The sequence below is a fragment of the Mirounga leonina genome, unplaced genomic scaffold (assembly GCF_011800145.1).
Source record: "Mirounga leonina isolate KUSES-001 unplaced genomic scaffold, KU_Mleo_1.0 Mir_173, whole genome shotgun sequence".
Taxonomy (NCBI): Eukaryota; Metazoa; Chordata; class Mammalia; order Carnivora; family Phocidae; genus Mirounga; species Mirounga leonina.
The window spans coordinates 45,188,464-45,213,552 of NW_023270447.1; the positions used below are offsets into that span (position 1 = coordinate 45,188,464).

The following is a 25,089-nucleotide window of genomic DNA, read 5'->3' on the forward strand; positions in this document are numbered from 1 at the left end:
CAGCGACTGTAATTTCTTGGGTAAACATCTGGTGAAGACATTCCAGGAACACATCTGAAAGGAAGAAAGGCGTAAGACAGCCCCTTCTTTATATATCTTGGGTCAAAAAAGGGTTGTTAAAACTTTTTTTTTTTTTTTTTTTAAGCGTGCTCTTGATCTAAATACCTTTATGAGCTCTAGGGGTCAGTTTGGTTTGGGAGAAGAGGACCAAGCTGGGAACTAGGAGTCCTGGGTCCCAGACACAATGGTGTGTGAGGTTGGGCAAGTCTCTTTTCCTATGGCCTTCTTTTCTCTCCTGTAAAATCGCAGGTGGTAAATCATATGCTAAGTTTTGTGTTTTGTGTCCACCCCCCCCCCCCAGACACTCCATGATTCTATCTAGGAAGGAATGATGATGGGGTGGGGGGCCTATTAATGTAGAGAGAAAAAGAGGTCACATTCTTCAGGTGGCATCTGTTAAAATTGGTGGTGATGAAAGTGATGAGTCTAGTATGCCTGAGTCCTTAACAATAAAGATTGTGTCTATATTAAGAGCTGCTCTTGTCCCAGCTCTGAAGTATATATAGCATATAATGAATGCTCTTTGAGAATGACAATGTAATCTTGTAATTATATATTTTGGGGGGAGAGGGGAGAGGAAAGGGTCAGCCAAAAGGATTTTGAGATTGGAACAATTTTCAATATTCTTGTTTATTTGTAGTCTGTATAGGAAATGTATTAAATCACGTGGATAATTCAGAGAACATAACTTTTTAGGGGGTAAGAGTTCTTCTGTGTCAGATTGGCTGTCTAGATTGACTGGATTAATAGGATTAATTACTCCCTATCTACTTTTTCAGAAAACAATTCCAAGTAGGGACAGGCAGGGGCCACTGTTTGACACCCCCCTTTAGCTCCGTAGTGAGTGGTCAAGAGTGTGGGTGCTAAAGCCAAGCCACTAGCTTGTTTTGACATGCACTAGCTGAGTAATCATAGACAAATTATTTGCTTTAGTTGTGCCTCAATTTCTCACATTTATAAAAATAGGGATTATACTGGCAACTAATTCATAGGGCTGTTGTCAGGATTAAATGAGTGATCATATTAAAGTGCTTGGAACAGAGCATGGCACATGTAACAGCTCAACAAATGTTAGAGGTTATTATTACTCCAATGTAAACATAGGGAAAGCAAGGTCAGATGTAATAGAGGAATCTTTGAGCTGCTCCTGGATTTCAACTAAGGCCTCTAAGCACTTTATTTTATCTGGCTTTTATGTCAGCTTAAAGCAAGGAGCTCAGCAGTCTTTATTATTATTAAGAATAGGCCAGAACATTCCCTACCAGAACTCCATTCCCATACATACAGTAGTTGTGAAACTGGAGAATTTCCCACTTGACCAGAACAATGCAAATACGTAATATTGGCTCTATATATTGAGTGCGTACTTACTGATGTGTGTTTTGACTATGAAGGTGGGAGGAAGCCAAGTTTTGTTTTTGTTTTTGTTTTTTTTTTTCCTTTTCTTTCCCCCTTTGGAGAGAAGTTTCCAATGCTTCAGTTCCTGACTGTTTCTGTTGTGATATTCTTTCGTACACAACTTGTTACCTTAGGTCTAGCCTCTGTCATTGAATTATGAAGTCAAAACAACCCCAAATCTCTGGCGTGCTCCCTTTGTGTCATTATTAGTGTAAAGGGGAAAAGCGACATCCTGAATTTCTCTCCTCTCTTAATGATCCCCAGAGTGCAGACTTGAACGAGGCTTTAGGAAGGGTCATAGGCACGGAATGCTTAAGGGAGCAATTCCACTCAGTGTTTGCAATTTGGGATTGGAGGCGAGCTGCAGTTAAGCTTTATAGAGGAAGTGGAGATTAGGTGTCTTTCCAGAACAAGATAGGTGCTGGCAGGCTTAGTTCCCTGCTTGTTGGAAAGTAATGTCCTACTTCTTTCCTCCAGTGGCACCTGAAGGCCAGGTGCACTAACCGTTCTACCAGGGGTCAGGTGGAGAGACAAGGCTGGCCGGCCTGGGACGCCGGGAGTGGCGTCCGATACCAAGTTTAGAAGGCTGCAGGCGCCGGGGTTAAGTTCAACTTGAGACAGAAAGCGTCTTACTGAGAATGGCGAGAGAAAAGTTGATTCGTTCCAAGCGCTAGCATGAGTGCTCGAGATACACTTGGTCAATTTGATTAACACAATATCCTAAATAAATACATCAATAAAAGAGGGTGCGCTGCCTTCTATTCCACCTGCTTGCCTTCTTCCTTCTCTTTGTGGGGGCAGAATGAGATTTTGGCAAGTGAAGGCTCCCACCCCCTCCATCGTTATCACAAGCGCACATCCCTTCTTCTACAGAGTCTCTGTAAGGTGCTGGAGCGGAAACCCAAGGTACCTATACTTTCAAAAATTTCGGGAGCCAAAGGTGAGAAATCTGGCGAGTTTCCTTCCTCCCCGCCTGCAGCAACTTAGCATCCAGAAGCCGTGGGCGCCTGGCCTCGCAGAGCTTTCCGAGACGTCCGGCGTCCGGGGGACTTCACTGATCACAGTCAGTCCCTAGTGGACCGCGGACTTTGCCAGTTTTAGAGGTACTGGGGAAACTGAGAGTAAATAAATCAAATTGTACCCTCCATCACCGCCAACCAGGACTACGGGGATCCCCCACTCCAGGCCTGGAGAGGGATTGGGGCGAGGGCAGGTGGAGGGACCAAGCGGGAGGCGAGGAACTGCCCCGCAAGGTCGTGACCGTGAGGCCGCTGGGGGAGGCCGCCGCGGTGCGCAGGGGCCGGGCGCCGCCCTCTGGCCCGGGAGCTGACCCCGCGGCGTGCCCCCTTCTCGGCAGCCCGTCTGGCGCATCCCTAGGGCAAGGAGGGGGCGACGCGGCAGAAGGGACCCTTACTTTCGTGGTGGAAGCTGAAACCCGCGGGGCTCCCGGGCGAGTTGTCCTGGAGGAAAGATCAGATGCCCAGCACAACTGAACTTTAGAAGGGGCTCTCTGCACTGGTCCCGTTCCCTAGTGGCGACCTGTGAGAAACTTTTGTCCCCTCCCCTCAGTGTCTAGTGTCTTCTTGCTCTGGGAACTTGGCCCTGACGGCCTAGTTCTCCACATTAATTCGTGGTTCCACTAACTCAGCAGCTCCTTCTCCCAGACGGACGTCTAGGGTGTCTTGTAATGAAGGGAACACGTTCAATGTTTTGTTTTGTTTTGTTTTGTTTTTCCTTTCAGGGGGAGTATTGTGTGATTTTAAAATCTCCTAGGCGTTAAAAAACTAAGCCAGACCAAACAACAAAACCAAAAACAAAAACCGCTGCTTTCACTCGAGGGTAGAGTGGAGTCAATCCAAACCTTCCTTGGGCCAGTCTGAGCCCTTAGTCAGATAGTCGAGTTCCTGAATCTTCCAGGAAAACAGAGCCCCTTTCACACACTTCTGAAGGGGACTTAATAAGACTGCAATATATTACCACGTTTAAAAGGTTTTGCAGAGGCAAAGTTTCCTAAAAGCGACTTGCCAGCGATGCATGGAAAAGCAAATCCGCTTACAGAGAGGAGCCCCTGAAGAGGAAGGGGGGAAAGGCAGGACCCAGCCCCAATTAGAAACCGCAGTTTCCAACTTTTGAACCACAGCCCCGATCACTGCGGGGCTGTGGGGCTGGTGGAATGTAGGTGACTGCCTCTGGCGCAGACAGGTTGTAGACCTCCAAGGCTCTTGGCACTGCTTTCTGGAAGTCCCCAGACTTTCTTTTCCGGTAGCCTTTCCCCTCAACAGCCAAAGTTAGGTTTCCCCTTTTGTGTTTTGTGGGTGTGTGTCTGGACCCTGTTTTGTGCTCGTGGGAAAAGCCTCGCTCCTTACACACTTGAAGTGCCTCAGTTCTCATTCTTTAGCTGGCAGCCTGTGGATGCCGGGTGGGAATGTGGGCGCCCATACAGGTGAAGTGGTGTGTTTGTGCTGCTTTGTTGTCTGAACCCTCACTCACCCCACTGCTAAGGAATGGGTCTGACACAGCTCTCCTCTCCAGAAACTTTTGTTGGAGTTTCTAAGAGAAATCCCCACCTTAATTATTTTGAGCTGAAGGTTTGTGTGTGTGTGTGTGTGTGTGTTTTGTATAATGAACTCAAGGGAAAAACTGCAGTTTGTTAGTTTTGTGATTTCTCAGAGCTTATAAAGGTCTTGGACCCCATAACTCTGGGGGGGAAATCACTGAGTCTTTTGCTGGGAAAGTAGAGCCTTCCAGATTCATGAGGGTAAGGATAAGGACTGCTTTCCATAAACTTCAAAAACAGCTAAAAACAGTGCATCAGGACTCAACTACGAGCCTTTGGGAACACACATGAATCCCCCAAGTATCTCTGGTCCTCTGGCAGTCACCAGGCTATTTTGTAGTAGCTTTTCAAAACTATCTCTTTGAATGGCCATTCTAACTTTTACAAAGTTTCTTGCTGTTTACCATGATAAAGTTGCACTTGCACTCCGTGCAACACAAGCTTGCCTTTGAGCCCTTGACATGCTTTCAACCCTGTACTGGGAGTGTTTTAAAGGCTACATTTTAGCCTTAAGGGATAAAAATGTTGCTTTCATCCTGTCTATGGAGAGTGCTGGGGGCAAAGTGGCCAAGTTTGTAGGAAACCGGATCTCTTAGCTTTGCTAACATCAGGAGGATAGTTTCGACATGCCGGTCCTTGCCTGCTAAAATGCCAGGGCAGGGTACTCAGGACACACTGCAGACGGGTCTTCTGTTTCCCTCGACCAGCAGGTCCCCCCTCCAGCGCCCGGGATGCTGGGCGTTCGGGATGTTGCGCACACCTGCAGATTTTAAAGCCGCTCACGGAGAGCAGGAGGAGCCCCTTTCCTGTTATGGCTACTTAATGAAGCAAAGTGCTAGACCTTCACAAAAGGGAAAACATTTTGTTTACGTCTGTCCTTTCTTAAGAAGCGCTTAGGGACCAGGCCCACCAATATTCCGGATAAAGTTAATGCTACTAGAAATGTGCGGTGCATTAGGACTCCGACTGGGGACTCATTGAACACCAGACTGTTACAGTTAATCTCGCCTCTCTCTTTTTGTTTCCATTGCTCTATTTTTCCTTTGGTCTCTTTCCTTCTCAGTGTTCCCTACCTCCTGAAGTGAGTTAATAAAAACCTCATCCTTTTTTTTTTTTTTAAATAAAGTAAACACTAAATTTGAGAGTTAATGTTGCAACCAAACTCTTGGGGAATCTACCGCTCTGTTCGCTACATCTTTGCTGCCTGTAATGACAGCCGCTATTGTTCTTAAAATTCACCAAACTAATTCTTAAAAGTTCCTTGAGAAAGTGTAATAGACGCCAATTGGAAAAACACCCCCCCCCCAGTTCTCCTGTATTTTATTTTCTCAGATCAAGGAAGTGGACTCCAAGCAAAATAATAAACTTGATGTAGATTATTTTTTTAGCTACTCTATTTTCAGTAGCTATTCTTCTAACTTAACTAAATCGTGCAGCTTCATGCGATTCCACCTCTACCTCTCCCCTCGTGTCCTCACTAACCCGCTCGGCAGTTCTCTCCAAATGAGTCTGCAGGTAGTGGAAACCCTCCTCGAGGGACCGAGGACCTAAAGCGCTCAGTTTCAAAAGTTCTGAGAAAATGTCTTCTTCAGAAACTACAAATGGAGCAAATCATTTACCTAATTCATTCAAGAGCCTCTATAGGAAGGACTTTGGAGGGTGATGATCCCCATAATGCGGTACTAATGAAAATCCCCTTAGTCCGTCTCTCTCGGCCCCGCGAGGGACGGCGTCCGCTCTCTGCCGTAGAGAGGCCCTGGCAAGCAGCGGTCCGGCTGCCCCTCCTCATCTGCCCCCAGATGGCACAACCAGGGCGCAAAGCGACAGCGGCGACTCCCGACTCCGCCGGGGCCACTGTCCGACCCGCCGCTGTCTCGCGACCCTTGCCACCCTCTCCCCGACACCCTCCCCCCCGCCCGGGCCACTCCTCCTGCTCTCCCCTCCTTTTCAGCCTCCCCAGTGATTTTTATGTGTGTGTGCGCGCGTGTCGGGGAGGGGGGGATGTAAGATGGGAACGTTCCCTTCCTCGCGTTGCCCACTTGCTCAGCCTTCTCCCACCCGGCTGGATTGGAATTAAAATCCGGGAATTCAACTTTGCTGCGAAATCTTAGTTTCCTAGGGAGGGTCTGGAGGGAAGGAAGACCCTGCGGAGTATGCGGGCCAAAGAAGCCCCCCCCCCCCCCCCCCCCCCCGCCCTCCCCCCCCGAGGGGGGGGGAAAGCGATGGGTCCCGGGAGGGGCCCCCGGGCTCCCCCCGCTCCGAGGGGTTGAGAGCTTTGGGGAGGAGAGTCCAGGCGGCGAGCGCGGGGCGGGGGTTCAGGGCTGGCGGGTAACCGGACCCCCCTTCCCAGGCAAGGGCGCTCTTGGCCCTGCAGGTGCACCCCCGCCCCCTTTTAGGCCCCTCCGTGGAAACCGCCTTCCGGCCCAAGTTCTGTTCTTTGAGGCTTTGAACGAGGCCTTTCAGAAGTTTTTAAAGCTGCCCCGCCCCGCCCAGCACTCACGGGGTCACACTCTCCCCCATCCCTCCACCCCCGCTCCAGCTGCCGGCCTAAGGGGGTGCGGGAAGGGAGCGGAGGGGGCAGGCCCAAGGCCCCAGGAGCCAAGCACCAACCAGGGGCGGCTGGCTCGGCCTAGAGCGCTTGGAGATCCGGCGCCCGAGCCCTACCTCGGAGGAAGCGCCCGCCCCGAGTGGGGGGGGGCGGAGAGGTGGGGAGAAGAGGAGGGACCGGACAGGGGGGCACGGCCACATTGCCAAGGTTCCTTTGCAGAGCTCTAGCCAAGGGACTATTTTAATTGGCCTTTAGGGGAGGCAGCTGGTGACCCGTGTCCTCGTTCTCTAAGCTCCCCTGAGCGAATCAGGGCGCCACCTACAGGCGAGCTCCTGGTAGCAGGAGGGAGAAGGGAGCCGCCTGCCAAGGACTGGGGCCCCTCCAAGCAGGGTCTGTTTAATCCAGAGCCATCTTCCAGCTCCGGAGTCAGAGTTCTGCGCTCCAGAGTTAGGGGTCAGTTGGCAACAGCAAGCGTCCGGAGGGCACTGAGAATGAACTTTTGGGGAGTGGGGAATTGGGGGAGTAAATACAGGAATTGGGTTATTCCAGTACCAAAGAAGTATCTCCCCCAGGTTAGTCTCATGGAGTGCAGCATGCTTCTTTGAGAAGAGTAGCTGTGTGGCCTTGGACAAGCTACTTAATCTGTCTGAGTCTCAGTGTCCTCATCCTTTAAAAGGGGAATGGTGGTACAGGCATCCCTCGCTTTTCGGAAGTTTGAGTCGGCCGCTTCACTTTCATGAAAGACCTAGCTTGGTACCTGTTTTCGAAAATAGAAAGAAATGGAGGAGGACTCTTGCTTTTTGGAAAAAGCAAAAATAGCAATCAGTGTTTGTGTTGCCGCTGGCCATTATAGAGGCAGACCCGCCCCCCCCTCCCCAAGCAGCCAGAGTGAGCTGGCCAAGCTCCTGCCCCTAGAATTACATTCAGCATCTCAGCATCAAGTCGTCAAAGCTTTGAACTGTCTGCGAGCATCTGTGCTTATTTTGATTTATTTGGTGTATCCCATAGCAAGATGTGTGGTAAGGTATCAGAAAAGTCTAGGAGAGCTTATTTTGGGGGTTGGGAGCACTAACAGTTTTCCATAGACTATGATGATAATTGCCTCTTTGCTTGACACCATTTTGGCTTACAAAAGCTTCCATGGAAACACTCTACTTTCAGAAGGGGGGTGAGGGGGATGTATGTTTCTGATGGGGTCCTTGTGAGAATTAAATGAGATAATGTAGGTGAGAAACTATAGGTGTCTTGTAGGGAGCTTTCCTCTATTTCTCATATGAAAACGGTTTTTTATCCTAAGAAATCTAACATACAAGACTTTGGCTAGCTGCTTTCTGTTCCTCAAAGATTATGGCCTTAGAAGAAGATAAAGAGAGCCAAAGAGGTTTGAGTGTCTGATTAGGATAGAAGGATGGGTTAGTGGAGGTTTTAATAACTAATCTCTAGCTAATCCCCTTCTCACAGACAAATAATAACCTATTTGTGGATGACTTACTATTACCATTTACTAGTACCTCATTTAATTAACATTTTTTTACGACCTTATATATTATACATTATCCCCCTTTTGTTTTATTTATTTTTAAAGATTTTATTTATTTATTTTTGTGAGAGAGAGAGATCCCGCAAGCACGAGGGTGGAGGGTAGAGGGGAGGGGCAGAGGGAGAAGCAGACTCTCTGCTGAGCAGTGAGCCTGATGCGTGGGACTCGATCTCAGGACCCTGGGATCATGACCTGAGCCAAAGCAGATGCTTAACCACTTAATTGACTGAGCCACCCAGGTGACCCATTATTCCCATTTTAAAGATGAGAAAATAAAGACATGAGGATAGTTGGTTCATTTTTTTTTCTACTTAAAAAAATTTCCAATTGCTGGGGCACCTGGATGGTTCAGTCAGTAGAGCATGTGACTCTTGATCTCCGCGTCATGAGTTCAAACCCCAACTTGGGCATAGAGATTACTTAAAAAAAATTCCTATTTCAGACATTTCAGAATCTACCTTTAACATCAATTTATTTGGCAGCTCCTATGTGCTCGGTTACTATATTAAATAATTTTACATATGGGGTCTCATATAATTCTCACAACAGCTCTGTGAAGTAAGATTTCAAGTTCTCTCATCACAGAAGAGGAAACATTGGCTCAGGGACTTCACAGAGAAGTGGTGAAGCAAGGTCATGGAGAGCCCAGATCTTCTGACTAGACTTCTAGATGCCGCTGTTATACCACGACTTAGGATGTTCCCAACTAGCTTTAGGGCACTTTAAAAGTTATTCAGGAAGGTCAGGCAGGAGAAGTGGATACCTTGGTGTTTTTGTTGCATTGGAGGTATAGTAAATGATGGTGTTTATAACCTTAGTAATGGTAGAGTATGACAATGTTTCCTAAGGAAACACTGATGGTGGAAGAAGGGGGCAGGGATGTGATGGGGGAAGCCAAAGAATGATCTGATTTATAGTTTTATAAATACGAGTAACATTAAAAAAATAAATATAACTGAATCCACCAAATCTCATTATAACACATACCATTACACTGAGAAGTTTGGTATAATGTGGCTATTGCCAAATCCTGGCATTTGACCTTAGGAGATAGTGCTTTGTTGATTTGGTTATAAAAATTATTTACAGTAAGTATTTTTGTACATTATATATTTTTGCTGGTTTGTGTCCATGTAATAGCAACGTTTTATGATGAAAGGGCTGGACTGCTTAGGGAGGACAGTTATACTCCTTTCATTGCTTTTGTTTTTCCATTGTGTAGCAATTACTCATTTGTCCCCTTTCTTCTTACCTAAGTACCAAATCAAACCATCATTCCTCCCCAGAACAACTCCCTTTCACACCTGAAAATAACTATACATACAAAAGGCCTGAGAGTTAAATGATAAAATGCTTTGGGATGGGGTATTGGATGTAAATGTGTGCATCCCACTTTCTTCTTTTTCCTACTGGGCCCAGCCATGATGCCGCTGCTTGCCAATGCATTATCGTGGCCTCAGACTTTAACTGCCATGTCACCTTCAGCTTCTATACATTGTGCCTAATAATATAATAGATTTTCATTTTGAAACAGATGCCACAGGAGATTCTTAAGCAGGAAAACCCCACTGTGTAACTAACAGCATAAAGTTATGAAATTTAAGGTCAGATGGCTTTAGATTGTCAGCTTTTGGGGACCATTTGGTAATTAGATAAGAAGAAAAACCTCTTGAAACCAATACGTATTTGTGGAATGTATTTTATGTGCTCCATAGTGTTCTATGTGCTAACAGATATAACAGAGTTTATATTTTAAGCTTTAGGGTAGAAACTTCTCTCTTCCACTCCCTAGAGCCATGCCTTTGTGCTGTTATAATGAAGTGACGGGCTTAAAGTTCGAAGAACATATACACTAGCTCAAATGTTGAGCTAAAATATTTCCTTCTGAAATTACTATCTTCATCTCAGAATTTTTAAAAAGATTTGTTTACTTATTTGAGAGAGAGAGAGAGAGTGGGCATGGGCGGTGGGGTGGGCAAGGTCAGAGGAAGAGGGAGAGAATCACAAGCAGACTGCCTGCTGGGCATGGAGCCTGATGTGGGGCTCAATCTCATGACCCTGAGATCATGACCTAAGCCGAAATCAAGAGTCCACGCTTAACCAAATGAGCCACCCAGGCACCCCCATCCTAGAATTTTAATGTTACTAATTTCATCATCTGTAGGTATAGTTATATAAATGAATGAATTGAAAAAGACTTTTGGAAAGGTGAGAAATATGGCTTATGGCCTCATTTTGCACAATCACACCTACATACATTTATAAGAGAACGCATTGTACTTGAGACACCCATTTTATTCTCTGAGGTCGAGCTGCACTGCTATGTCCCAGAAACATATATTGGTCGGCCCAAGTGTGTAGATGGGTGTATATCTGGAGATCTTAGCTACTTCTTTTTGGTATCCTTCTCCCAACAGTGAGCAATCCAGGGCTCTTTTTAGTAATGAAAGGGCAGATTCAATCTATCAGCCACTTTGAAACTCATTAGTGTTGACCTTCCCCAGTCCCAGTCTTAGGACTTCTGAATATGGCTATTTCCCCAAGTCATTTGCAGGTCAGAGGTTGTTCCGTGTAGGCTCAGCTCTGGGGAAGCATATGCTTAATAAAATTGAATGGCTTTTTACAACAGACAGGTGTGGGGGTTTGTTTGAGAAGCTCAACTGCTGCTCTTGATCATGGAGGATTGAGTTTTCTGCCAAAGCCATTGGTGAGAGTCTAATAAGCTGATGTTACATATTATTGGCATTCGATGGCCCAATCTGATGGGCTAGTTGCTCAGAAAGTCAATTACTAGAAGCCTGGAGTAAAAAGCAGTATTGTCAAAGAATTTAGATGCTACAAAAGACAGTAGTATATCATGGACTCCGGAGTGTCTGGAAGCAACAGCTTTGAATTTAAACAAGAGGGGCACAGCCACATGTTTATTTGAAGAACCTCTGAAGATGCCCTGAAGAAGCCTAGAGATCATGGGAGCAATTCTGAAATATTTGAAAGAGAAGAAGGGGTTATATTAGTACTGAATGTATTTAGGCCAAGGACATTGTCTTATTTGACCCAATCCTCACGGACCATTGCAGCAGGATTATCCCATTTCACAGAAGGGAACAGAGACTCATAATTACAAATGGTAAGAAGGACAGATGAGATTTAGACCTAGTCCAGTCTGGCTCGAAAGCACATGTTTTCCTACTTTATTCACTCAATTTCCAGCCCCTCAGCCTTCTCAATCTGGCCTCAATTTACTTGTCCAACTTTCTCTTCCAACAGGAATGATTGGCTCTGTTTCTTGGCCCCTTCATTTCAAACTTTATTAAGTATCTGTTTCCTGTCCTGAGTCTACACAAAAAAACCTCTAATCTACAATTCACTTGCAGGGACACCCAGATACAGAAATTCTGAGACTCCAATAAGCAAGTCTAGTTTTACTCCCCCTTTTTACACCCAGCCTGGCTGCACCATCTGAATATTTAATCAAACCAATTTACCCCTTTTTTGAATTCTGCTCTCTCTAATCACCTTTTAAATTCCAGTTTTCATTCTCAGTAACTGCTGGTGCCTGGTTCAGCGCTTTACACATTGTTGTCTATCTGGAAATACCTGTTGGTTGCTTTTAAGGCATCCAACCTGCCCTCACTTCTTTCTCCCTCCGTCCCCCACAACAAAGGCTGGTGCAGAAATACGACAAAAAGAGCAGGTTCAGCCAGATTCTCCCTCCTCCGTCTGTCCGTTGTCCCCTGCCTGTCGCCCTCAGGGCCCAAAAATGAAAGGAAAAAGGTACGTCTGCAGTCAGAGTCCCCAAACAAAAGCCTTAAGGAGGCTACCTTCTCGCCTCAGCTCTAACAAACCCACACTTCCCCGTGGTCAGAAGGTTCTTTCCCTCCACAACCGCTGGAGCTGAACCTAGGCTCGCTTACCGGTACACGGACTGGGAGAGAGGAAACACGTGCGCACTGTGGGTGTGTGTCGGGGAGGGGGCAGGAGATGGTAGCAATGGTGGGGGGGGCGGGGGGGGGGAAGAACGTTTCTCGGGGAACCCGAGAGCCCCCTGACTCGCCACTGGCGACCCCCGACTTCCCCGAAGGAAGCAGCCGGCCTAGCTCGGTCGTCAGTGCCCGCATTTCTCTTGCCGCGCGGGCCGTCTCGGCTTAGGTGCCCGCGCGGGGTCCGCGAGCCTTCCCGGGAGGGCTCGGCCCCTGGGCGATTCAGACGGAACCGGCCAGCAAAGCCTCGACGGCAGGCACGGGGCAGCGAGGGGCTGAGAACCGCCTCCACGCCTCTCTCCCTCCTGCAGGCCCCCGACTTGCCGGAGCTCCGCCGCCGCCCGCCGAGGGGCAGCTGCGGGCCCGAGTCCGGCCGCCCGCATCCAATGCCATCGCGCTGTGGGCTTTCCCTCTTTCCTGCCTCGGGAGACCCGCGTCCCTCTCGCCCTCCACGCTGGCCCGGCGGCGGGCGCCGCGGGGGGGGGGGAGCCCGGCACCCCGGCCTGGGCGGCGCGCTCGCCTCGGGTTCTCCGCGGGCCCCGGGACGCTGCCCCGGTACCCGGGGAGGGGGCTGATTCCGACCCGCCGCCCCCCGCCCCCCAGCGTCGTACAGCTGCGGGGTCCGCGCGCAGAACGTCCGCGGAATTGCAAGACACTTTTTCGAGTTGGGCTTTCAGTGTGTGAATGGGGTGAAAAGTTTATCCGCCCCCAAACGCGGCTCTTTTTACCCAGAGGCTGCTAGCGGACACCAGAGGGCGCCGTTTTAATGCGCTTCGGTCGGGGACCCGCGCTCCGGGAGAGCGGCGGCCGCAGGCCGTGCCGGGACGCCGTTTCCCGGGGGTAGAGCTGCGATCTCGGGGACACGCCGCGGCGCCCCTTTTCCCGTCGCGCTCCCCCTGTGCTGGAAAGCGTGTGTGTGTATGTGTGTATGTGTGTGTGTGTGTGGGGGGGTGCTGACCCCGCATGGCTCAGAAGGCCCTGCCGCGAGGCCCCCTTTCCCTCTTCTCCGGACGCGGGCCACTGCCGCGGTTCACGCCCTGGCTCTTTTCACTGAATGAGGGTTCCTTGCCACCATCCGTGTGAGGAGGAGGAGGAGTGGCCCCCAACTGAAGCCGTGCCCCCCTCTAACTGCGAAGGAACATGTCTGCAGGCGTTGTTCAATTGCAAACGACTAATTAATTTTCCAGCACTTGTGCAGAATACTTTAAAATGGAAAAATGAAGGTCTTCAATGAAAATGAAGCTTGATGGTGTGCACCTGCCACTAATGTGCGGTGCACGGTAACTTCCCCTCATTAGAGAGATGACTTGGGTTGAGAACAAGTCATATAGTGAAAATCACTTCAACACGTGCCTGTTCATATGCATAAACTCCTGTGTACCAGATGGCAAAATATAATGACATCTTAAACAGCTAATTGCATAAACCTTGTAATGCAGATAATTGCTGTACCAAAGTAGAAGTTAATAATTTCCCACTGTATTGCCTGGCTTCAGAGTAATCCTTAAGGAAAGTTGTGACAATTCTAACATACTAAAGTTCACCAAGCGGTAATTAAAACTAGCACTTAAATCATTTGACTTTCAAACCCTTAATTACGATGCGAAAGAACTGCTTTGTGGAAATCCTGAGTTTATGGATAGTTACGTGATAACATTTAGTGTCTGTATTTCATCAAGTTTTCTTTCGTGGGCCTCATGTGGCATAATATCATAGGGAGTCAAGAGGGGATATATTATATTTTTCAAAATTATTTCAATGGCAGAGGCTTTGCATTTTGGGGCATGAGTAGTTAACTTCCACTCCCAGATGGGTCCGTTGATTACTTTTAACTTACATTTATTTTTAGAGCCCCTACTATAATAACTAACTCCAAGCATGCCACTTGCCTTGCATTGTTCTAAGCACTTTACAAAGTATTATCTCATTTAATCCTTAACACAGCCAACTGAAACATGTATTGATGTCTCCATTGTCCAGATGAAAAAACCCAGGCACAGAGATGCTAGGCAATTTGCTCAAAGTTAGCTGGGAGCCACTGATCCAAACTCAAGGTAGTCTGGCTGCAGAGCCCATGGTATTAACCACTATCCTGTCCCCTGGGCCAAGCCAGGACCCTAGTAGTACAATATTTCTTTTTTTTTTTTTTTAAGATTTTATTAATTTATTTGACAGACACAGAGAGAGAGAGAAAGAGAGATCGCACAAGCAGGGTGAGCAGCAGAGGGAGAGGGAGAAGCAGGCTCCCTGCTTGGCAGGGACCCCCATGCAGGGCAGGCTCCATCCCAGGACCCTGGGATCATGACCTGAGCCCAAGGCAGATGCTTAACAGACTGAGCCACCCAGGTGCTCCAGTAATACAATATTTCTTGCTAGTTTATTTTCTAATAATATACTAAATTTATATTATTATTTTCTAATAATATAAAATACTAAAATAACATAATTGGAGTTATGGAAGACAGTTGGCAGGTAGATATCTTTGTTGATTTGAACTTATCAGCTTATGTCATGATACATTTCAGAAACAGATTATCTGCTCTTTTCCATAGGGAAGTTCTTCAACAGTACATAAGCCAAGAAAAGTAACTCAGTTTTGAAACAGAGTTTTGATCACATCAACACCTAGTTTAAAAAGCATGTATAGGGGCGCCTCGGTGGCTCAGTCATTAAGCATCTGCCTTCGGCTCAGGTCATGAACCCAGGGTCCTGGGATCGGGCCCCACATTGGGCTCCCTGCTCACCAGGGAGCCGTCTTCTCTCCCTCCCACTCCCCCTGCTTGTGTTCCCTCTCTCGCTGTCCCTCTCTGTCAAATAAATAAATAAATAAAATCTTAAAAAAAAAACAAACCTGTGTAAAATAAATAAATAAATAAAAAGCCTGTGTAGCTTAGTGTTTCTACTTCTCCATCTTCAAAAAGACTAAGATTAGGTTTCCACACCTTAATAAGGATGTACGATGATGAACAAAATCCTCTTTACAAAATATACAATGAAACATAGTCTTCTTTCTCCATGTTAGTATTACAGTGTTTCCCTTTCCTCAGTTTGGGTAGACATATGTAGCATAGGATAATAGATGCCAGCCATTTCCCTAGTGTGGGGGCCACAGCATTTGAGCATCCCGCCAGTAGAGATTCCTTTCTGTGAGTTAAGCACTATCTCCTCTGGGCTACTACTCCTAAGATCCTTAATTTAGTGGGAAACATATTGGTCTAGAAATCAGAAGACTGGTATTCTCGTTCTAGTTTGGCCATGAAGTTGCAGTATGACCTTGAACAAGTCACTTCAGCTCCCTGACATTCAGTTCCTTTGCTATATAAATAAAGGACTTTGTGATTACATACATCCCTCCCAATTTTATAATTTTAGAATGTTATGCAACTACATCCCAATATTACCTTAATTGGAACAAGATTTTTAGGTTGATTTCCTTTCTTTCTTTATATTTTTTAGAGTATATTTATTTATTTGAGAGAGAGAGCATGAGCAGGGGGAAGGCCAGAGGGAGAGGGACAAGCAGACACCCTGTTGAGTGGGAAGCTGGACATGGGGCTTGATCACAGGACCCTGAGATCATGACCTGAGCCAAAGTCAGATGCTTAACTGACTGAGCCACCCAGGTGCCCCTGATTTTCTTTAATAAAGAAAATGAAAGTCCTGGACTTGGGGAATGAATGGAAGAATGTGTATGGGGGAAGAAAATAATTTAATGAGCATTTTCTCAGGTGCAGTGCTCAGGGTATTATTAGGTGGAAGAAGACATAGTCCCTGACATCATGAGTTCTTAATGTAGTGGGTGACACTGACAAGTAAGCTGAGGAGTGCCATGTAGAGTGGTAGAGATGAACTATAGAGAGTACTAGAAGACAGGAGTGACTCCCATGCCAGGCTGCAGAAGTCATGGGAAATTTCCTGCTGGAGGTGACTGACTCCTGAGCTGAATTTTGAAGGATAAGTTGAGTTGATAGTGAATAGTAGAAGGGCATTCCATGCAAAGGACACTATATCCATGGTAAAGGTGGGAAGAAGAGCGAAAGCATGGGTCTATCTGGGAACTGAAAGGAGGTCATTACTGCTGTCTGTTAACATGTGAGGTGGAGGAGAAAGTCTAAGCAGGAGAGGTAGGCACAGGTCAGATCTCAAAAGGCTTTGTTAAGCAGTTTGGACTTTGCTCTGCTAGTACAGGGGAGTTCAAACCAAAGTTTGTCTATTTTAGATGTTGCTTTGGTATTATATTAATTTCTGAGTTACCAAAAATAAGATTTTACTGATTTAGTTTGTCTGCTTTTTAATAGAGTATGTGAGTACCCACCAGAAGGAGGAGCCCTACTTTGGCCTCGAGCGGGCTGGAAGTCATTTGTCATCCCTGGTGATCCTCAGTAAACCAACAGCCCTCCCACCCCCCTAAAAATGATTGGTCTCCAATGCTAAGCCCCTAAATCCTCCAATCCCCAAGCTGGTGGCTTATTTTACATACCAAAGAAGAAATCGAAGTCACAATGATGGCAAAAGGCAGGACAGAGAACATTTAGAATCCTTTTAAAATTGCTTTAAAATGGCAAATCTCACCTATGTTGGCAAGGAAATAATTTCTCAAAAGTTCTAATCTGATTTTAGGAGTTGAACAATATCGCTCTCAAACACTGTTGGTAGAAGTGGACAGTGATAATGCTCTTCTGGAGGACAACTTGGCAATATATATAATGCTTTCTATCTTTTGAACAGTAACTCCACTTGTAGGAATTTATCCTATGGAAATAATCATGAACTGTTCAAATATCTGACAAAATAAGGTTTGTTTGTGACAGTGGTTTTATAATGATGAATAATTAGAAAAATTTTGATATACACTTTTAGAGAATTATTCAAATGAATTATGATACACCTACACACTAGAATATCATAAAACTATCAAGATGTTGTGATATGGTAAATGAATAAATTCTATTATAAAATAAGCATAGTGTGATCTTATTTTCGTTAAAAATGTATATATGCATAGGAAGAAAATAAGAAGGAACTATATTTCAGAATGGTGAACTTATAAATGATTTTTATTTTCTTCCTTTTTATGTTTCTATTTTCTAAATTTTTGCCAGTGAGAATGTATAACTTTTGTAATAAGAAAGCAATCATAATAAGAAAGCATAACAAGAAAATATGTAATTTATTATGTAGCTATGTATATATTTATGTAATATAAATTATGATTACTTATTTTTTTTTAAAGATTTTATTTATTTATTTGACAGAGAGAGACACAGCAAGAGAGGGAACACAAGCAGGGGGAGTGGGAGAGGGAGAAGCAGGCCTCCCGCAGAGCAGGGAGCCCGATGTGGGGCTCGATCCCAGGACCCTGAGATCATGACCTGAGCTGAAGGCAGATGCTTAACCGACTAAGCCACCCAGGCACCCCAAATTATGATTACTTATATCTTCCCAGCTTTATCAAAACAAGTGGAACAGACCTTGTATGTCTATCTAGTAATGGTAGACAAGGTACTTTGAACTGATCATCTTGTTGAGGACAATGAGAAAAACTGATGAAAATATAAAAATATCACTTTAAGGCATTAGAGAACTGACAAGGTAGTGAAGAATGCCCAAAAAGTAAGCTTAGCATTTGGGCCTACTTTCCCACTAGGGGACTTCACCATTCTAGAGAGGGTAGCTAAAGGGTGGTGATCAGGAGTATAAGTGAACCAGAAATAGAGAGGCCCAGCAGGGACTAAGACTAGTTTTGAATCATCTTTAAATTGGATTGAAGTGATTATGGCTTGAAGGCAGAGATAAATGTAAATCCTCTGTGGGGAAGATAATGTCATCCTAGGCCACAGATTAATTCTATAAACAAATGCTCAATTACAATGACTATTATGTAATAAAAGAAAATAAGTAGGCATGTGAGGAGATAAGATGACAGGAATGGAAACTAACAAAACCAATAGGCAACAGAAACAGACCCACAGAGATTCTAGATATAGGAATTTCAAGACACAAACCTTAAAATTATTATGTTTAACATATTTGTAAGAGATATATCTTAATATATAAAATATTTTTATATAAAAATAATAAATTTTATATAAAATATTAAAATATTTTTATATAATAAAATACAGAAAAGTTGAAGGAAAGGAGAAAAAATATACATAAGTCCTAGCCAGACATAAAATGTTATAGCTATATATTTTATAATGCTTATAAAAATTATTAGACATGGAGACACTTTGCCTTGATAAAAGATTTAATTCACAGGAAATGCCTACGTTCCTAATAATAGGCACAAAAATATATAAAGCAAGAATTTACAAAACTAAAATATGAAATAGACTAACTCATAATCATAATGGGAAATTTTTTTTTAAAAGATTTTATTTATATGACAGAGAGAGAGACAGCGAGAGAGGGAACACAAGCAGGGGGAGCGGGAGAGGGAGAAGCAGGCTTCCCGCGGAGCAGGGAGCCCCTTGTGGGGCTCGATCCCAGGACCCTGGGATCATGACCTGAGCCGAAGGCAGACGCTTAATGACTGAGCCACCCAGGCGCCCCCATAATGGGAAATTTTAATAATCACTTTCAAAATCTTATAGAACCTGCAGGTCAAAAATCAGTAAGAATATATAGAGGATTTGAGCAACATTATGCTCCCATTTTATTTAATGGATATATATATATATACACATACACACATATATATGTATACATATATATGTATGTATACATATATAATGTATATGTACACATAAATGTATACATATATAATAAAACAACAAATAATGGCAAAATATAAATCTTTCCCAAGCACATGCAAAATTCTAGACCATAAAGAAAATACCAAAAACTTAAAAAAATTTTCCCCATGCAATTAAGCTGCAAATCAGTAACAAAAAGATAACTACAAATATATGGAAATTAATAAATATAGTTTTATAGTCCCCTAGTTCGAAGAAGAAATGACTATGGAAATTAGAAAATAATTTAAACTAAATATTAATGAAAAATATGTATCAAGACTTGTGGGATACAGCTAACACCATGCTGAGTGGGAAATCTCTAGCTTCAAAATCATATATTAGAAAAGAAGAAAGACTGAAAATCAATGAGCTGATTATCTATTGCAATAATTTAGAGATAAAGCAGAAAATTAAACTCAAATAAAATAGAAGTTAGGAAATAAAGACAAGAGCAGAAACAGATGAAATAGGAAACACACATAGAGTAGAAAGGATCAACAAATCCAAAAGTTAATTTGGAAAGTCTAATAAAGTTGATAAATCCTTCATGAAGCTGATCGAGGAAAAAAGGAAATGGAAAACACAAATAATCAGTGTCACAAATGAAAAAGAGACCTGGCTACAGATACTACACACATTGAAAACCTGAATGAAAGGGATATGACTAACTTTATGCAAATACATTTGAGAGTTTGGATGAAATAGACAAATTCCCTAAAAAACACAACTTACCAAAATGGATAAAAGTAGAAAGAGAAAGTGTGAATAGTTTGATAATAATTATTAGAGAAATTGAATCCATTCTTAAAACTTAAAAAAAAAACAACTCTTTTTTACAAAGAAAATCTAGAATGAGATGGCTTTCCTAGCAAATTCTACCTATCCTTTGAAGAAGAAATATTGCTGATCTTCCAAAAACTCTTCCAGAAAATAGCAAAAGGGGAGTATTACTCTATTTGATTTATAAAGTCAGCATTACCTTAATACAAAAACTTGATGAGGACAGTTTGAGAATAAAATTATATACCAATCTCTCTTATGAACATAGATATAAAAATTCTAACCAAACTATTAGCAAGGAAATTTCAGCAATACATAAAAGGATAATAAATCATTCCCAATTTGGGTTTATTCCAGGAATTCAAGGTTGGTTTGCTATTTGAAACTCAACCAATATACCGCATTTGCTGAATAAAAGAGAAATTTTATGTGATCGTCTAAATACATGGAGAAAACGTGTCTGATAAAATTCAACATCCATTTATGATTTAAGAAAAAACCTAGCAAACTAGGAATACAAAGAAACTTCCTTAATCAGGAAAAGAGTAGCTACCAAAACCCAACAGCAAACACTATACTTAATGATAAAATATTAAAAGCTTTGAGATTGGGCACAGCATAGGATGACTACTATCACTACTATTCTATTCCATTCAATATTGTACTGATCCTAGCTAGTGTAACAGGGCAACAAAAGAAATAAAATGTATGAGGATTAGAAAGGAAGAAATCAACTATTACTTGTATATGATGACATTAAGTTATGTAAAATCCAAAATATGTATGCATTATTAGAATTAACAAGTGAGCTTAGCAGATCACTGGATACAAGATCAATATACAAAAACATGGCATTTCTATATACCAGCTTCAATTATAAAATGAAATTTAAAAATGTGTTCTTTTTAATAGTGTTAAAAGTCCCAAGTACTTAGAAATAAACCTCAGTAAAACAATAATATTGTGTAAAAAATGCCTCAATAAAAAGAGGGAGATACTATGTATGTAATTGGACAATATTGTTTTATAAATATATTATTTCTCTCCAAAATGATCTGTAGATTGTATAGGTGACAGAATTTTTAAAATGGAACTTGAAAAGATTATTCTAAATGCACATGTTAATGAAAATGGCCAAGAACAGCTAAGACCCCTGATGAAGAGGAATAGTGGGAGGATTTGCTCCACTGGATGGGAAGACTGCAGAAATCACTACGGCATTGCCCCCTCAATAAAAAGATAAAATAGGCATCCCAGGAACCCATACATATGTGGCCATCTGATTCAAGAGAAAGATACTGCTTCAGGGGAGTCTTTTGCAATACGGGGTCAGTTGGCTATCCTTTAGGAAAGGATGAGATGACTTACTGCTTCACAGAAAACCCCAAGCAAAGAAACAAAGAAACAAACAAACGGATAAATTCCAGGTAGCTGTGGCTCTAAAAGTGAGAGATAAAACAACAAAACCTCTAGAAAGTAAGAGAGTATATCTTTACAACCTTAGGATGGGGACATGTTTCTTAGAGCGGACAAAATAAAGCACAAACTTTAGAGAGAAATATTGATATAAAAGATGACATAAAGTTAAGGATTTTTTTTCCTCTGAGTATACCACTAGGAGAGTGGAAAGGAAGACCCCCCTAGGAGAAGATGTTTGTAACAGAAGATGTTAATAAGTCATAAAGGCTTGTGTCTAGAACAGATAAAAATAACTCTTATAGGGATGCCTGGGCGGCCCAGTCAGTTAAGCATCAGACTCTTGATTTTAGTTCAGGTCATGATCTCAGGGTCCTGAGATCGAGCCCTGTGTGGGGCTCCATGCTCAGTGGGGAGTCTGCTTGGGATTCTCTGTCTCTCTCTCTCCCTCTGCCCCTCCCCCTGCTCACGCTCTCTCTCTAAAATAAATAAATAAAATCTAAAAAAACCCAATAAAAACCCAATTCCTATAATTTAAAAAAGAAAACGACAAATCTGGCACATGGACCTGAACTGGCACTTCACAGAAGAGGATATTCAAAAATTATATAAAAGATGCCCATTAGTCATTAGGAAATAAAAATGAAAACCACAATAAAATATCACACACATTTTACAGGGTCTAGAATTAACAGACTACAGAACCAACTGTGGGTGAGAATATAAGCAACTGACATTCTCATTCATTGCTGGTGGAAGGGAAATGGATGCAACTACTATGGAAAACAGTTTGGCATTATCTACTAAGGTGGAACATAAGAATACCTTATGACCTTACGAACAATTACTCTCTAGGCATAGATCCAACAGAAAACTGTGCTCCAGGAAATGTGTGTAAGAAAGTTCATAGCATCATTATTTAAACTACTTAAAAATTGATAACAATCTGAATGCCCATCACCTGTGGATCGGGTAAATAGAATTGTCATATAGTCACACTTTTTAATACAACTGTGAAAAATGAATGAGCTACAACTACCTGCAGCAAAGTCGACCAAGCTCACGAACATAATATTGGTCAAAAGAAGCCAACACAAAAGAATGTATAGTATGGGATTCAATTTGTATAAATACCAAAAAGAGAAAGAAACAAAGCAAAACCAAACTCTGGTGCTTAGGTATACATACTTAGGTGGGGAAACTGTGAAAGAGGGTAAGAAAGTGTTATACTTAAAAATCAGGATAGTGATGGGCAGGAGGGGGCCGAAGAGAGGAGTTTGTAAGAAACTGATCACGTTCTATTTCTTGACCTGGGTGGTAGTATCACACATGTTCACTTTGGACAAATTGTTGAACTGTATATGCATATCTTACATATTTTTGTTTAGTAATATGTTTTAGATATATGTGTTTTATTTTATAGTAAGAAAGTTAAAGGATGGAGTCACAAGCACACAGTTTATAAGGGTGATATTGAGCATTAGGTTGTGCCAATAATCTTTAAGAAACCCCCATTAAAGACAATGTCTATCGGGGATGGTGGATGTATGGCTCTTGTGTCTTCCAATTACCACATCCTTCACCTGTGACCAATAGACATCACCAATAGATTGTGTCTCATTTTCCCACAGAGCCCAGACAGCCATTCTCAACCAACCTGACTTACTTATCATGGAAGTTCCAATCTATTCTCCATCTGTTGTCTATGTATCCTGATTTATTAGATAAAGAATAATCAAGCCAGTTTGTGTATGAACGCAGCTTGGCATATCCTCCAAAGTGTATATTGACATGTATAAATACATTGTGCATAAAACCAACACCAGCTCACAACTCAGGAGCCTAAACAGAGGGTTCCAAAGGCATATTCTGCCCTTGGAAGTAGGACTACACATACAAATAATAAGCATGACTTACAGTTCTTTTGAGAAAATTGGAGCATATTTTATTCATTGATTTTTATCAACAGATAAGATGGGGCACTCAGCTGGTCACTTGGCAACAAGAAGAAGCCTCACAAATATGGTCCCTGCTCTCATGGAGCTTCCCTCCCAGCCTTCCAGCCTCCTCACCATGTGGGCCATTTTTCTTAGTTATCAGCCTCCAGACTGATCTCCCACTGCTATTGTTTGTCATTCATGGCCATTGCCCCTATTCAATTCATCAAGAATTTGTGCACTGCCATCTTGGTGCTTAGAACTGTGCAAGATGGTATGAGGACATATGGTGGGAAGGAGAGCCATAGCTTCAGTCTTCAATGCCCTTTTGTGAACTGAGGGCCGAAAAGATATACATGCATGTCAGTGAGGCAAAAATCTGAGTATGTGGTCAGGGGCAACCTGCTCCTGGGATGGAGAACAGTGCTATAGGATTTTCAAGGCAAGAGTGATTGGCGAAAGTTGAGGTGGGCGAGGAAGATTTCAGAGAGAGAGCCTATAATGAATACCTTTAACATGATTAATATAAAATCACATCTTCTAACATGGCCTACAGGCTTTGTGACCTTAGCTCATGACAACTTCTCCACCTTCAACTCTTTGTGTGGCCAATTCACACTTGACCTTCAAATTTAAGCCAGGTGCACCTCCTTCAGGAAGGCTTTCCTGACCTCTTATCCAACAAAGCTGCGTGTCTTCCTCTTTTTCTTCCATATCACTTCTCAAATAGCAGTTACGGCACCAGGGTGATTAATTTGTTTATTTTCCTCACTTTCTATAACCCTAGCACATATGTTCAGTGATTTTTTAATTTAATAAGTATTTTTAAAAAGTGTATTCTAAAGTCACCTGTATCAGAAGTACCCACCTGAGGTGTTTATTACAACTTTAGATACCTGACCCACATTTGTAGAGATTCTGATTCAGTAAATGTGCTGTGGGGCCCAGGACACCACATTGGCCCAGTCCAGAGTGCTTTCTTCTACTAAACTCTCTACTCTAATCCCAGTTTTAAAACTTTATTCCTTTGATGGATGTCTATCGTTCCAACTATGTACCAGACCTGTTTCAGAGGCTGATGGATACACTAGTGAATAAGACTATCTAGGTCCCTTCTAATTGAGCTTATTGCTAGTAGGAGGACACATTTGTTAGATAAGCAAGCCAGTAAAACTCAAGAACCATGTCAGACAATCAGAAGGGCTACAGCAAGAACTAAATAAGGTGCTGTTGCCGGGAGTGATCAGTGGCTCCTCTGGATTGGGATGCCTCCTCCAGAAGGTGATGTTAAGCTGAGAGCTGCACTATGAGACCACCTGGAGAAGGACAGTGGCAGCCAAAAAAACCCCCCAAATAATCAAGTCAAAAAATGGGCAGAAGACATGAACAGACACTTCTCCAAAGAAAACATACAAATGGCTAACAGACACATGAAAAAATGTTCATCATCATTAGCCATTAGGGAAATTAAAATCAAAACCACATTGAAATACCACCTTACACCAGCTAGAATGGCAAAAATTGACAAGGCAGGAAACAACAAATGTTGGAGAGGTTGTGGAGAAAGGGGAACCCTCTTACACTGTTGGTGGGAATGCAAGTTGGTACAGCCACTTTGGAAAACATTGTGGAGGTGCCTCAAAAAGTTAAAAATAGAGCTACCCTATGGCCCAGCAATTGCACTACTGGGTATTTACCGCAAAGATAAAGATGTAGTGAAAAGAAGGGAGGGGCACATGCACCCCAATATTCATAGCAGCAATGTCCACAATAGCCATACTGTGGAAGAAGCCAAGATGCCTTTCAACAGATGAATGGATAAAGATGTGGTCCATATATACAATGGAATATTACTCAGCCATCAGAAAAGATGAATACCCAACTTTTACATCAACATGGATGGGATTGGAGGAGATTATGCTAAGTGAAATAAGTCAAGCAGAGAAAGTCAATTATCATCATATGGTTTCACTCATATGTGGAACATAAGGAATAGCATGGAGGACATTAGGAGAAGGAAGGGAAAAATGGGGGGGAGGAATCAGAGGGGGAGACGAACCATGAAAGACTGTGGACTCCGGAAAACAAACTGAGGGTTTCAGAGGGGAGGTGGGGTCAGGGGATGGGTTAGCC

At 43.3% G+C, this 25,089-nt stretch overlaps 1 long non-coding RNA gene across 1 annotated transcript in view; it reads left to right on the forward strand.

Moving 5' to 3' along the window:
• The window catches only part of LOC118019346, a 144,824-nt gene continuing 119,735 nt past the window's right edge, over nucleotides 1-25,089 (forward strand). Inside the window, exon 1 of the long non-coding RNA XR_004681661.1 lies at nucleotides 1-71. This is a non-coding gene — a long non-coding RNA (uncharacterized LOC118019346). The remainder of the gene's footprint in view (nucleotides 72-25,089) is intronic.